This window comes from Falco naumanni, chromosome 4 (assembly GCF_017639655.2).
Source record: "Falco naumanni isolate bFalNau1 chromosome 4, bFalNau1.pat, whole genome shotgun sequence".
NCBI classification, from domain to species: domain Eukaryota; kingdom Metazoa; phylum Chordata; class Aves; order Falconiformes; family Falconidae; genus Falco; species Falco naumanni.
Window position 1 is genome coordinate 18,739,986 of NC_054057.1, and position 14,940 is coordinate 18,754,925.

The 14,940-nt window shown below is 42.7% G+C and overlaps 1 protein-coding gene across 5 annotated transcripts in view; it reads left to right on the forward strand.

The window, feature by feature from the left end:
• The window catches only part of ELMO1 (engulfment and cell motility 1), a 310,364-nt gene that overhangs the window by 215,667 nt on the left and 79,757 nt on the right, over positions 1–14,940 (forward strand). Inside the window, exon 1 of one of the 5 annotated variants that reach the window (XM_040591566.1) lies at positions 10,094–10,314. The exons of the other annotated variants lie outside the window; for them this stretch is intronic. The gene's annotated coding sequence lies outside the window, so the exon portion shown is untranslated. Of the gene's footprint in view, positions 1–10,093; positions 10,315–14,940 lie in introns of those variants that run through there. 5 annotated transcript variants of the gene reach the window in all.

A 14,940-nucleotide genomic window follows, 5' to 3' on the forward strand; every position in this document is an offset into this window, starting at 1 on the left:
AGTAGCCACTTTTAAGAAGTCAGGCTTTCCTCATTAACTGTGGTAACCCCTTTAAAGCCATTCTAACTTGTCTTAGCTCTGACAGCTGAACTGTTATTACTCAGGGGCATTCAAGCTCTGGCAGAAATATGAGGTCAAAAGCATTTCCTCAAAATCTTCTTGCTAACAGTTAGGTAAGTATGCTTTACTAAATATTTACCACTAACTAATACTGCAGCTGACATGGTAACTTGTCTTAACCACATTAATTTGTTAACATATTTGAGCCCAAATGCTTAAAGCAGGCAATGTGTGTAGCAATTGCAGAGCGATGTTTGGCTACTAGTGGATTGGTTTTGGGGGTGTTTGTTATTTTGTGGTTGGGTTTTTGTGTTGGTTTTCTTGTGTGTTGGGGTTTTGTTTGTTTTTTTTTTTAAAGTGCTTGTGTTGTACACAGACCTCTGCTTTAGCTAAAACTGCATTGCTTACAGCTGTGTTCTGGCTCCATGTGCAAGCTGTCACTCCAGCTTCCTGGTAAGTTTCGAGTACTTTTAAGCATGAGTTTCTGACCAACGGAGACCACCATTTAAATTGACAGAACTAACAAAGGGTAAAAAAGAAAAAAGGAAAGGTGATGTTAAGTAATTTTTAATTAGATGATAAGAATACGTAAATGATGTCTTACTGCATGTTGCCTGTAATATTAGTGGTAGAGAGAGGAACCTAGCCCACACCTCACTTGCTGTGCTTTGATGACAGGACAACTCTATCTTGGTTTCTTTTCTCATGTCCTGATACACAATTCTGTTAGCAAGGAGGCATATTTTTTTCTCCCATGGTGGAACCACCTTCCATCTTTAAGTAAAATATTTTCCCTTTGTTTACATCCTTTAAAGGTTGAAGTAATGAAACGTTTAGATACAGCATTTGCTGCACTTTTGGTGTAAATGGCTGAAATGAAAATGTGTTGCAATTTGGGACAGTAATGAGAAGAATGAGGGGAAAAAATGAAGAGATGGTGTTCACGCTGTCTTTCTGTGCACAATCTCTCATACATAGCGTTAGTAAGCGGTAAAAATTAGAGACCAATGACAAGAGAACCAGAGCTGTCAGAAATTAAAATTTCCTCCCCTCCTTGCCCCTGAAAATGATCAGGAAGACTATAGTCATAAATGACAAATTTAATAATCAACTGATATACATCAGTACGTGCATGTTGAGCACCGCATGTGCAATGTTCACTGTGTTTACCAAGGAAAATAGTGACAAGCTGTGCTCACAGCAAGCCCAGCACTGCAGCTGGCTTTGGGTGGGTGGGCTTCAGCAGTTGCCACAGATGTTGCAGATGCTCTGTGTTGGGCAGGAGATCCGCGTGTGAGACTGGGACCTTGAATGTCAAAACCTGTACATTCATGTTGCCTGGCTTCAGTACAAGCACTGGTGCTATTATTGCCAAGGAGAGACTATGGCTCAGCCTTTCCAGAAGAAAGTTCCCCGCTGTCCAGATGTGAAAATTTCATTTCATGCTAACAGAGATACTGAGCGCCACTGGACAGGACAACAGCTCAGGTGTGGAATGCAGCCAGACCTCACTGTGGGCTGTGGCTCCAGTATAAAGGTTGTCTACAGTGACTGTATCAAAAAAGAGTGATATTGGAAGCTTTGCATGCTACAAAGCAAAGCTATTCTGATCAAACTGATATGTTTAAAATAAAAGGGCTGCAGAGGAACCAGGATAACCAGCAAATAACTGCTTTCTATTTTTCCAAATAGTACAGAATGTTATTTAAAAAAAAAAAAAAAAAAGACTTAAAAATGTATTCAGGAATCAAAGGAAGAAAAGCAGGCGGAAAAAATGTGCAAGCACCATTAAGCTGCAGAAATTTTCCTTGGACATGTTGCAGTACCTTTTCAAAGCAGCATATGGGGTTTATTCTGGTGACTCTAATTTTAACATGAATGGGAGTCACGTGGAATACTCCTGGCATGCTGCTTTGAAAATACATCCCTGCATGATTAAGGAAGACTGAAATCTTTTTAAACCTCTGTCTTTTTTTTTTTTTTTTTTTTTTAAAACCAATGCTGAAGTGTTTTTAAAGGAAAATAATAATGGAATGATAATTGTCTAACCCTGAATAAAGTAGTAATGTAACAGGTAGAAATACTACTGGCTTAGCGCTATACATATGTTTGTGCTTCAGAGGCTGGGGAATGAAAGAAGGAAACTTGAGGGTTTGTACTCACTGTTGCAGCTGCCCCTGCGTTGCTTGATCTTTATAAATTGGTCTCTTCACTTGGAAGATGAAGTAATCATTCCACCTACCATGTGCAAAGAGCAGAAAGTTCAATGGAAAGAGTAAGTACAAGGTGGGATTTGCCTCTGAGATGGCAGGCATGGCTATGCTGCAATACTGACAGCATCTTTAGCTTATGGATGATTGAGACTGAGGAAATATGTACTCTGAAGATCGATTAGAGAGAGACTCATTAGTGGGAAGGAAGTTCTGAGCAGATGCAACAGCCCTGACAAAATGAGCCAGAACACTGATAGAGCTGGGCCTGGTGTGTGGGCTGAATGTGAAGTAGGGTTGCTGGAGGAAGGTTCAGAGAGTCCTTTCTGACAGCCGGTCCTTCCTACCCATCTTCAGAGAAAGCAGTCTTAACAGTTTCTTGAAATGTTTTGAAAAGGATGAGGCAGAAAATGTCCATAAACCATATTGATGAATATAGACATAAGCATAGCGAGGAGTATGGACAATCATCTGGTGTCCTTCCAAAGATGCAGAGAAAGAGGGGAAAGTTACTTTTCCTTTTCTAATACTTTTTTTACTCTTTTTTTTTTTTTTCTGACTGAGAATGTAAGGTTTATTTTTATAACTTTTATTTTGCATGGGCTGCTGCTTTAGGATCTCCTCTGATTGTTTGCAATTTCTTATTGCCTGTCTTACTAATATTTATCTATCTTGACAGCAGGCGCACACATACACAAGTTGTCTGCCCTTTCTCCTTCTCACAAAATCTTCACCAGTGAGATGTTACATCTGGATGCTGAGCTCACCCGTCCTCCCTATTTGTTGACATTCAGAGTGGGGTGTTAATATGCTTTGCTGGGGTTTGTCCAGTCCTTCCAACATGGTTGCTACTTTCCAGACTTAAACAGGACATGCAACAGGCAGTATAAAAGAAAGAGTATTTATGTCAGCCTTATTTAAGCAAGAGACTTCATTTAAGCAAGGCTATTTATATAGCAAGGTTATTTATACTGCATTTGGCTGTGAATGGGCGCGTGTGGGCATGCTTCTGTTGTGCATGCGACACGTGTTTGGGGTATGTATATTTGGCTGCACATTTCCATGTACGTGGATTGAAAAAGTGGCTGTTAATGTCTTTGAGAAGGGGATGTTTGCAAAGTCCAGCTTAAAGTAGGGAGGCTCTGAAGCCCATGGGAACAGATGCATACTGCCAGAGGCTGACACAGAATAAGAGTGTCAGTAGCTTATTCTGTGTGCTCCGAATTGCCTTATGAGGGTCTGGAGGGTATTGCCCTTTCTAGCTAAAGCTAAGTATCCACTTGATAAATTGCTCCTGTTAGAGCGTACTTGCAAAAAACATAACTACGTGGTAAACAGCCCTAACTGTTCATTCAGCTCGTGTAAGCATTGATTTGACTTTCATGCCTGCATGAGGTGGAAGCAGACAGAGCTTGTTCTTCTCAAGAAAGTTTGTTGTGCACTTGCTGGACCTGGAAACTAGATTCATGTTTTCTGTTCTTCTCATTAACTTGTAGTCTTGGCAATCCCCACCTGCACCTCCAGAGCCTTCTGACACTTGCCCTTCCCTGAGCCCCTGTGGTGTGAAAGTAGTGTGAAATGAAGGTGATAAATGGTGGACAGGCCCTCATCAACGGCTATTGAAATAATGGCCTGGAGGTCCTTCAACAGCAGCTAGGAAGGTGAACCAAGGCAAAGATAAGTCTGTAACTGAGCTGTTCTCAGTACGCTCTTTCTAAACATCATCAACCAGCATTGTCGTTCTGGTCTGAAAGGTGCATAATCACACTAACAGAGTTCCTCAAAAGGCTGCTGGATGTCTGGTTGTTACTCTTAAATAACATAGAGCCAAACCTTTTGAAATTAAAACACACGCATAGAAAACTCTCCTGAATAAATATCCCATTTCTTTTTCCAGATGCCTAGGCAAGTATATACAGGGTTTTTAGAAATCCAGAGAAGTCTGCTAACATCATCCATTGTGCCAGACTTAAGGACCTTTTGGATAAAACCCAAAGCCCCTGCTTCAGGTCTCACACTACCAACCTCATCCCCATTAGCAAGAGAGAGCATGAGTTTTGTGTGAACAGATTTAATCTTTCCGTGTAGCAGATGTGCTGACACATGGGCTTCTACAGTCATTGGGGTAAATAATCTCCTGTTTAAGTAGTTCCTAAGTACCTATTTATGTAATTAACATATAAAAAAACCCATGCATCATTATTTAAATGGTGAGCCATGACAGCATCAGTGTGATTTCAGATACCTGAGACATTAATTTTTCCTTTATTTTGTCCCTCTTATGGTTCCTCAATTTTGTTAAAAGCAGAAAAGTAAGATAAATAATTCTGTTGCCATTTCATGTGATGAAGTGGGCATTTCATCTGCATCTTACAGAACACTGCAATGCACTAATGAATAAGATGGAGGGGAGCATGCATGCAAGACAGGCAAGACCAAGGACATATGTGGCATAATCTGTTTCAACAGTGTTAGTAGTACAATGTACATTCCTCAGTTCCCCTCCTATGGAGACCAAGCATTAAAGGCAAGTCTCAGACTGTTTGGATTGCAGATAAATCCAGCTTGTGTCGCTTGTTTGGCAGTCTGCACAAAGCACAAGCTGGAGAAGTAGCTGAAGGTAGAATATTGCAGGTAAAATGCTGCAACGATGGGAAATTGTTCTGTCCTGGCCATGTGTGCTCCAAACCAAGTGAGTGAATGAGAGAACCAAGATTAAGATGACATGACTGAAAGTTCTCTCAGCATGTTGCAAATGGTTTTTGATAGAAATTTATATGTGTTTGAACAAAATAGGCAGAGGAGGGAGCAGGGAAATCCTAACTCCAACTGCGGACGCTGAATATGTGATAGATTTGGCAGGCAGTGCTCATATAGGCTGAATGTACTGGAATTTGTACAGCTCACAAGGTGATTTCTGTGGCCCTTGCAGGTCTGTACTTAAGAGTGCAATGTAAGGAATCTTGAAGTTGATGATGTGTACTGTGAAACCATTTTCTGTCTACTGTCTGAATTTATTATAATTGATTTGAAATTCTTCAGTGCCCTCTTATGCTATATGACTGCTATGTATGTTTGAAATGGCAAGACTTAAAGGTTGCAGACAGCTGCAGGGGCTTGTGTATTTTAGGGGTTTTTTTTTCTTTAATGTGATAGCTATACAAAGACAAACTAACTATGATTGTATATGACACTGCCTCCAAACCTAAACATCACTTGAGGTTGTTTGTCAGATAGGGTTCTGCTGTTCCTAGTGTCAAAGTTAGAAATAATTTTCCTTTTTTTCTCTCTCTCTCTCTGTATCAAAATCTGTCTGACTTCAAATCTATTCACTGTGACAGAATAGTCTTCCTCTAAGCAACCTAATTTCTCTTTCTTCCTCTTTTTTTACACCAGGTTTCTTATGTGTGGTTGTGGTGGCTTTCTTATTTTTGTTTGGTTTTTCGTTTTTTTAAGATGTGGATATTTTGGTTCTGCATTAAACATGAGGCATTTTAGATCTTCCTGGAGTTAACATTGGAGGTGGAAATGGAGCCTACAGCCGTGCTGTCTAGACTAGGAAGTCTCCTTTCACCACCCAGACTACGTGTAATCATTTAGCAATAGGAAAACTGAGAAATATTCATATCAGTTTCTGTAGCCAATTTCAGGACTGTTTGTAGGCTGTCTTTGGCTTAGCTGAAGAACTTCAGTTGTCAGAGAAGATGAAGAAGTATTGCAAATTCAACACCCGTACACAGTCATCATACAGACTGCAGTTGTCTATGTCCAAGACCGTTGTATGAATCTCTGTAAGGCTCCAATTTTATTTGTATAAGATGAGTGAAGATTTTCTTTAATGCACCTCTGGATCTTGAAGGCTTTTAACGTATGTATGCATCCTCAGAAGGGGAGCAACTTTCCCGGTGGTTCAGGAAGAGACTTGAATGCTCCCTGTGCTCTTTTCTTTTCCCGTACTTTTCTAAGTACAGGAGAAGGTAGTGAATATTGAACATGCACATTGGTGCTTGGATGGTGGAAACTGAATCCATCCATGCTTTGCAGAGTGAGAGGTTCTGTGATTTCGTAATTCATATAGACCTTCCTGGGTGCCATGGTGGCAGATCACCTCTGAAGGTCACGTCTAATCTGATCTGCAAAGCTGTGTTCCTGACAGTGTTTTCAGCAGCTTATAAATCACCTGGTATACCTAGTCAGATAAGCTTTGTGGTTAGTAGTAAGGCTGTCTTAATTGGCGGAAAGGATAGATATCTCTTTATGCTGTGGTCTAGCATTTTCATTTTAATTTGTGTTTATCTGTGGCTATCCAAACACTCGTCTCAGATGCAGTAATATGGGAAAAAACAAACAAGCAAAACTCCTGAAACCTGCTTGTTTGAAATAAAGTGTAGGGGGGCCCTGATAAAGGAGGCATAAGGTTTTCTGATGTTAGTGGTTGGGGAAAACCAAACTAAATGTGAAATGTGGACTTGATTGCCTGCAGCCTAGGTCCTAATTGCTGCTTCAAGAATACAGATGTGAAAGGGAAATCTGTAGGTATTCCTGGAATAAATGAATAGGACTAGCTGTTCCCAGTGCAAATCAGCTGCTTCTACTAATGGACTTTTGAAAGGGCTGGAAAGTTTACTGAGAGTTGGCAGGTAATTTATGGTACTGGAAGAGGAATCACTGGGAGCCAACCAGCACGTCTGTGACTGGGAAAGTGTTAGTAGGTTAACCATCTTCTCCATGTAGGTATCTAGGCTAAAAAAAGTAAAACCCACATTCTAGAAGGATGAGTAAGCATTTTATCACCATTGATTGTTCCTCAGCTCCCACACACAAACAGGCCTTAGCCCCTGACAGCATAGCCGAGAGCTGCTGTCAGATTGGCAAGGAGGAGCTTCAGTGCGAAGCCTTCCTAGGAATCTTTTATCCTTTTGGTTGAGCAACATCTTTTTATCCCACTATCTCAGAAGATTTTTCACAAATCTGATTTATTATGTTGCTTTAAAATTGCCTGGATTTTTCTAGTCTTGAATTTTTTATCTCCTTTAAAAGCTTTTTTTGGGTATTTGTGCCCTGTCCTGCTTTAGAGTGCAGCAAAATTCTTTGTCTGTTCTCACACCATAATCTTGGGAGGAAAAGACATGCAGTTTACAAGGGACGTTACTAAGAAAAGAAGGTGACAAAGGGTGAGGTTTCTTAAAGTTAAATCTAACAGTTTGCTGCCCTCAGAAGCAAACATCTCTGTCACTTCTGTCGCTTTCCTGTGGCAGGAAAAGATCTTAAAAATGGGTTCTTGAATAGTTGTCCTAATCTGGGACGCAGTCTTCTCCCTGTCAGTGGGTGAAACACAGATGAAGAGTTTTGGAAACTGGGCTAAGAGAAGGTTTCTCCATATACTTCAAAACAGCACTGATAATCATTATGTTTGCTTGCAGCAGTACTTTGTTTAACAGAATACAGCCTAATGGAGAGTTTTGAACTCTGTGTATCATACAACAGAAAGGAACAATGTATTCAATTAGGAAGCTGTCCAATTTAATATTGGCTTAAAAAAAAAAATATCAGTGTAGAGATCCACTAGGAATATGACAGTTGTTTTGCATTGTCCAATGGCATTTTATATATTAATTTACGGTTTGCATCACTGTTTTAAGCTATACATATTGACAACACTTCCAGTCCATAACAGATGATAATAACAGCTAGCAAAATGAATGTTGGAACTGCTGAACTGCTTCATCACTCACACACAAATGACGGGGTATGCTCCACACCCTCAGACCACCCTCTCCCCTACGTGATGTAGGTGGAAGGAGAGGCGGGAGAGAGATGGAACTGGATAGATTTCTTTTTTTTTTCCCCAGCAAGCCCTGTCAGCAAATCTAAGCTTTTTAATTAGCTCCCCCTTCCCCTAAAATGCACATTGAACATCTTTCCGCAGTTTAATGTTTCAGAACTGAAATAGTGACCACAAAAGCCTGCAAGCACAGGGTAATGATTGTAGCAGCGGTGCTGCAGGAAGTAGGAGGACGTGGTGCTGCTCTAAAGGAAAATGAACAGCCAGAAGTACAGCATTGCGAGAAGTGAATCCTTACAGCATCCTGAGCCATTAAAAAATACAGTTCTCTTATAAGGTCATTTCTCTGTCAAAAATGATAATTCAGTGACAGATGTCCTGAAAAGCCAGATCTCCTGGTGTAACGCTCTGTTCTTGGCCCTGTCCTTGAGTACCAATGGGCTTCAAAGGCGTTCCTGGACTCTGGATTAGGCTTAGGTAGAACATATTTAACAAGGATACATGGAGATCTGGGAGATCTGCAAGGCCCTGTCCCAATGCATTTTAAACCACCACTATTTATAATTGCTAACGCAGTGGATTTCTGTTATTAGAGCAATACAGGAATTTGGCTGGGTTTGGTTTTTTTTTTTTCAGAATGGCCTTCATTTTTTATTGTTCTTTTACTTAAATAAATGAAAGTAAGTGTCGATGAAAAAGGAACGCATCCTCCTTTTCTTCATCTGAAATTCTTCTCTTACCACCATTATAATAGTATGTCAGCGTCTCATAGTCTGGCCGGACTCATAATCTTTATAATATAAATGGATGCGTTTAGGTATTCTCCCCATTTTGCAGTTTCAGTAACAGAAGCATGTAGAGAATGAAAGATTGTTTTCAGGTGTCCCGGAGAAAGTCTGAGGGGCAGCCCAAAATTACCCCCAACTGCCCAGTCCCTTTGCTGACTTCCTTGTTAGCCTATGAATCTTTTCTGTCTCTCAGACATTGCTTCCTTTCCTCTTCGGACCTCATCATCTCTCCTTTCTCGTATTGTCAAGAGGGTAGAACAGAGATTTATATGCATGGGTAACGACCCTTTTGTGCGTGGAAGTTTTCCTGATGGCATGTTTCATCAGGCCCCGGGCAGAACAGGGAACATCCAGCATAAATTAGTTGCCTGAAGACTCAGGTCACCATCTGTGGGTGCCAGATACAATTTTGGAAGCCCCATTAGCAAAACATCAGTTTGCTTGGGAAGTTTCATAATGATCAGGTCAGATTTTGACCCTGTTTTGGACAGATGCGGTTTATGGAACTGGAAAGCAAAATGTAGTGTTTTGACAGCCCGTGCAGCAGTCTTGTCTTGTGCTGGTCTGTTACTCAAGCTTGATACATGAGTAAGGTGTGTTATTTGGGTACACAGGGAGTGTACCTCCTTAGTGTATGCACGCATGCGAGTGAGTACTGCTGGTGTAGATGTGTGCATATACATGCATGTATGTTTGCACAGGGAGAAAGTCAACGTGTGCACAGCTTTGCCTGCATGTACTTTCCCAGCGTGTACGAAAAGGGAAAGCAAACTCGCAATCAAATAAGCAGCGACACCAGAGGGTTGAAAAAAAAAAAAAAAAAAAAAAAAAAGAGATGAGATTGCAGTTGATTACGAGCCTGGCAGCAGATGCGCTACACAAATCCAGCCCGCTGCATCCAGGCTGTTTCCATGGCGATGGAGCGAGTAATTGTGGAGCTCCGGCACGCTCCCCCGCGGCCCCCGGGTCCCCACCGGCGGTGCCTCCGGGCCAGCACCGGGCCCTGGGGGGAACCAGCCGGCAGCGACCGGAGGGAAACCCGGGGCCGGGGCGCTCCCGTTTACGCCCGGCGGCAGGAGGCTGGCGCGCGGCGCCCCCCCACCCCCGCGGGGAGGATGGTCTCCCAGGGCGCGCGCCGCGCGGGCAGGAGCCTCCCGGCGCGGGGGGCGGGCTGCGATTGGCTGCTGCCGCCCGGGCCGGCCAATGGGAGCCCGCCTGGGGCCGCGGCCGCGGCATAAGCCCCGCCGCGCGCCGGGCGCGGGGAGCGGCGAAGGTGTGCGAGGGCGGGGGGAGCGGCGGGCGGCCGCGCACATGGCCGCGCTGCGGGCCGCGCTCCGCAGAGAGCTCCGGCAGAGAGCGGCTGCCGCTCCCGCGCCTGGCGCCTGCCGCGGGAAGCAGCGTTAAGTCTTTCGCCCGCTGTCGCGCGGGGAGGCGAATTTGTCGTCGGGAACGATGGAGCTACGGGATCTCTGTAAGTAAATCCGCGCTACTTTACCCCGCTAGTTCAGCCTGGGGATTTTCATTCGAGGAATGGCAAAAGCAAATAGTAGCAACTGCAAATAGCACGGAGGGTTGCTTGGGCTTCTTTCACACCGTGTTCTTCCTAATGGGTTCAGGCATTGGGCAAACTAGTTAGCTGTTTGCGTTGCCTTCGGTAGTTGTTTAGCCTAATTAAGATGAGTCTGTGGAAGGATGCTGTATTCGCCGACGCATTTCAGAACGCTTCTGTGTTTGAAAAGAAAAGCAAACCACACAGAGCAGAAAATCACAGGCACCAAAGTCCGAGGTGCCTATATGTAGTCACTAGCATTTGTGGTGTTGGTGTTACAACAGCCACGTTATTATAATGGTTTGTCAAACACTAGTTCAGATGCTGAGCCAAGAAAACACGAGTTGCTCATCATTCGTCGCTGTGTTCGGCACAGAACTCGTTGCTTTTCCTACCCTTTATGGTTTATGGTTGGTTTTGGGGTTTTTAAAGTTCGTTTCTTCTTTGGAGGAGGCTTTTAAAAAACACATGTAATTCAAAAGCTTTCCTGTTTGTTGGTGAAACAGGTGAGTACATTAAAAGTGTGGAGAGTTTCCTTTTTCACCATTGCGGGGCATGAGTTAGGAGTTGATTCCTTTGCCGGTTGGGACTCTGCTTTTGATTCTGTAAAGCAGAAATGATATATTTAGAAGGGGGAGGGGTTGTGTGTGCAAATCTGTCCCTCAGTAGCCCTCTGGGGTTGTTACTTGAGTTACACCAGCCACGAATTTTGCTCAGCGTTGTTCATGTTTGATCAGGTTTTTGCCGTTAGACTGGGAGCTTTGCTGCACAGAGCTCGTGAATGACTCTCTGCTTAACCCTCTCAGAGGCTGTAGTCATCGTATCTGGTTTGTGAAAATGCATAGGAGGAAGGACAGAAACAAGAACGAAAAGATTTGGAAAAAAATCCTGTATTTTTATTCCATACCTGAAATGGTCATGTGTATCAGGATTTTTATAGTAGCCAGACTGGGTGCAAACATCATATGAAGCTGACTGCTTTTTAGGGATCCGTTTTTGTGTCTTGTGTTCATTTTAGAACTAAATGCACAACTTCCTTTCCCGGTGTTGGGAGCTGCTGGGAAGTCATATTGCTGCCTGGAAATCTCAGGCTGAGGGTGTGATTTTTATCTTTTTTTTAAGATACAGCTTAACTGGTCAGCTTTGCTTTTGAGGTACTGCTTTGCAAGTTGTGGCTGGAAGGTATGTTCGTGGAGCTTATCCTTTCAGTTAAAGGAGTCAGTGTCACCTCAGAGTTGATGTCAAAAAGAATTGTTGGTGTTTTCAAGAACTGTTTGGTCAAAATAAATTAGAAAAATACAGAACGTAGAATTCGGTGCATCAGTGCAGCAAGAGTGTCTGTTGGTGAAGGCTGTATTAAGCTCCTCTGTGTACTTTTGAGCGTTTAACATGATGTATCACAAATGCAGGTGGACCCCTCGTTAAGTCTGAATTATTGCTTTTTCTGAAGATATAGTTGTAAGTCACTTTTCCCTATGTTTCCCAGGGATATTTGAGTTGCCTTTTATTGAAGTGATGGCCCCAGGCATCCTATAGCACTGGTCTTAAAAACAATGTAATTTTCCTAATCTGTGCAAAAAAGAGATAACTGTTAGCTCTTATTGCAATACTTATTTTTGTTTAGCAGTGATACCAGTGCCAAGAATGCAATTTTTGAAATGAAGCAGATATTTAGCTGCTATGTCACCTTCCCCAGGGGCTTGTATCATTCATTTGTATTTACTTACCACTGATGTAGCTGAAAATCCCATCGTGTATGGCAGTCTCGGCAAAGAGATATGCCCACTCCCCATGTTGGAGGTGGATGTTTTGATCTAGGCTGAGATACTCCGTAAGAAGCTGAGGGAGAGCCTGGACTTTTGCCCACCTGAGCATGGTTTGTGGCTGGCTCCAGGCTAGTCATTTTGAACACCTTTGCAATGCATCAAAATGAAGCTCCATTGCACCATTTGGGTTTTTTAATTCTGTACCTATTACCTTCTGCTTTATTTTCTGACTGATAATGTGAAAGCCTAGGATAACATTGTCTTTTAAGGTCAGTGCAACTTTTAAGATTATATTTTAGTTCTTGTTAGCGCTGCAGGGATTTAGTTCAAACAACATAAACCTCTCAAGTTTAGTCGCTAGCATTAGGCGAATACTGTGTGACTGATAGAGTTCCTGTATCTCCCATAACCTTGTTTGAAGGGATTTGTTTGCTTGTCTATCCCCGTGCATTAGCAGATAAGAGGAGGGGGACAAGGAGGGAGAGAGATGGCCTCTAACTGCTAAGCTTGGGATAGTGCATTGGATCAGTCTGTTTGAGGGCTTTGAACCACAGCGGTGCCTGAGGTAGGAAAACTCGTGTTGCCGCCAAAGCCGTGCTTTGCTTTATATTTTTGACCTGGTGGTGCAGGAACAGTTGCTTGTCATTAGTGCTTGGGGATGATCTATGTGGGAGAGGCATTTCAGATTCCCAGGCTATAAGAGTTCCAGCAACAGAGGAGTGAGTAGGCTTCAGTGAGAGCTGTGGCATGCTGGCAGGAGCTGGGAGGATGCAGAAGCTGAAAAATTCTATCTTGGAGTAACTTGAATTGGTTGCATTGGAAAACACTTGGTTCGATGGGCTCGTATGTCTTCTAAAACGCTTGGTGCCAGACCAAATTGGCATACCTCCACTGAGTTACACGAGAAGCCACCAGACATTGATCCGATCTTCAGTCTTATGCTTACGTTCTTCTTGGAAGAGCAAGATTTTTACAAAGGCAGCAGGTTATTTTTCCTCTGTGTTTGCCTCGGCAACAGTAATGTTGAAATCCTGAGTGGACTGAGCATGCTACAGGTTTTGCCTTGTTTCCATGGGTTATCCTTTGTCTGCTTGCAGAGCCTCATTCCCGTATGTTAGTCTGTATTGGAGGTGTGGAACAGAAATCCAAAATGGAGGCTTTATATGTGTCCAGAGATACTAAATTTGAATATTTCGTTCTTGCCCTGGGTGTCAACCCTCATTCAGTTTCAGTAAAAATATAAGGCTTATTCATGTCCTAGGTAACTGATGCTAGAGCCACCAGTCGTCAGTTTTGCCTCAGTTGTATTTTTTTACACAAACTACAAACTGAATACGCTTCTTTAGGTGGCTCGACATGTTTTCATCCAAATGAATTACAGTCATAACTCCAAATGAGACTAACCACTCAAATGAGAATACTTCCTTTTTTGTGTATGTATGGAAAAAAATGCATTTAAGGGAAAGTTACTCCAGGCTAGGACCTGGCTTTCATAGCATCATTCCAAGTTGCAGAAAGCTCTTGCTCCCTGTTCGGTACATGCACATTCACACCTTCAAATGGCAAGGGCACACAACAGAGCAACACGAAGCACAGAATAAAAATGGAACAGCAGTAAAACAAAGACGAGTGAATTGTGAAAAGCCTATTGATTTGCTTGACACCCATTTTGTTCAACATTGTGCAGTGCTAATCTGAAAATTCCTGTGCGTCACAGAAAGTTTTCAGAACAATAAGAACTGTCAATTCCAGCAGATTTTACAGACCTGTCATTATTCTTCCATTGTCTTGAAGCTCTAAGTGGCGTACAGAGGGATTTTTGGCAGGAGTTCAGGAGTGGTCTCGTAAAGAGGAATCGCGTGTCACTACCTCACGTATGTTATCATTTGCAATTAGAGTTTAGCCCAGTGCAGACCCCTAGAAGCTTGTGTGCCCCCATCTGAGTGTGCTACTTTTATGGTGCTCATTTATTTTGTCTCTTCAAAAACCCACAACTACAAACCACCGCCTGTTGCTGTTTTGAATTGCAAAAAGGTAAAAGCAAGAAATTATTGATGTCTTTCTACATTTTGACTTGACATTTTCGAGACAACTAGAATACTGTAATAAATCAGCATCTTGCTCCACCTGCTGCTTCTTCGGAAAGGTGGGAATAGCAACAGTGATGGTCACAAGCAGAATCTTTTACTGAACTCCCTTTCTCTTGAGGTGGTATTGCTGGTATTTCCCTTGGAGCATCTGGATCCTCCCCTCCTCTAGTGGAGCAAAGTTCCTTCTGCTCTACCCTGTGTTCATTCACTTCAGATGTTTTTCCCCCCAGTTAAGAAGAAGTAGCATTCCCCACACACACAAACCCCCCCCCCCCATCGTTGGGAACTACAAAACCTCATAGGGACATGCCGCCGTGAGGAGAAGCACAATGGAAAGAAAGATTTGCATTGTATCAGGGAGACTCAATTTTAAGTTCTTTATCAAGAATCATGTAACTGGACAGTGTTTTGTCTTGCATGCGTACTCTTCCCAGCATAATAGCATCATCTGTGTACATACCTCACCCAAATAAAGTTCCAGTACAGTAAGGGTCATGACATTCACTCTGAAAATGAAAATATGAATTGAGTTATGCACCCTTGATATCGGTAACTTGCAGAACCTATACGTATTGCAATAAATCTGCAGTGTTTTGAAAAGTCTGCGGGGCATAAATCCCTTTTTTTTGTGGACTTCCCGCAAATTCTGGCAGGTTTCACTACTCAAGATTTTAGTGGTTTCAAGAAATCAT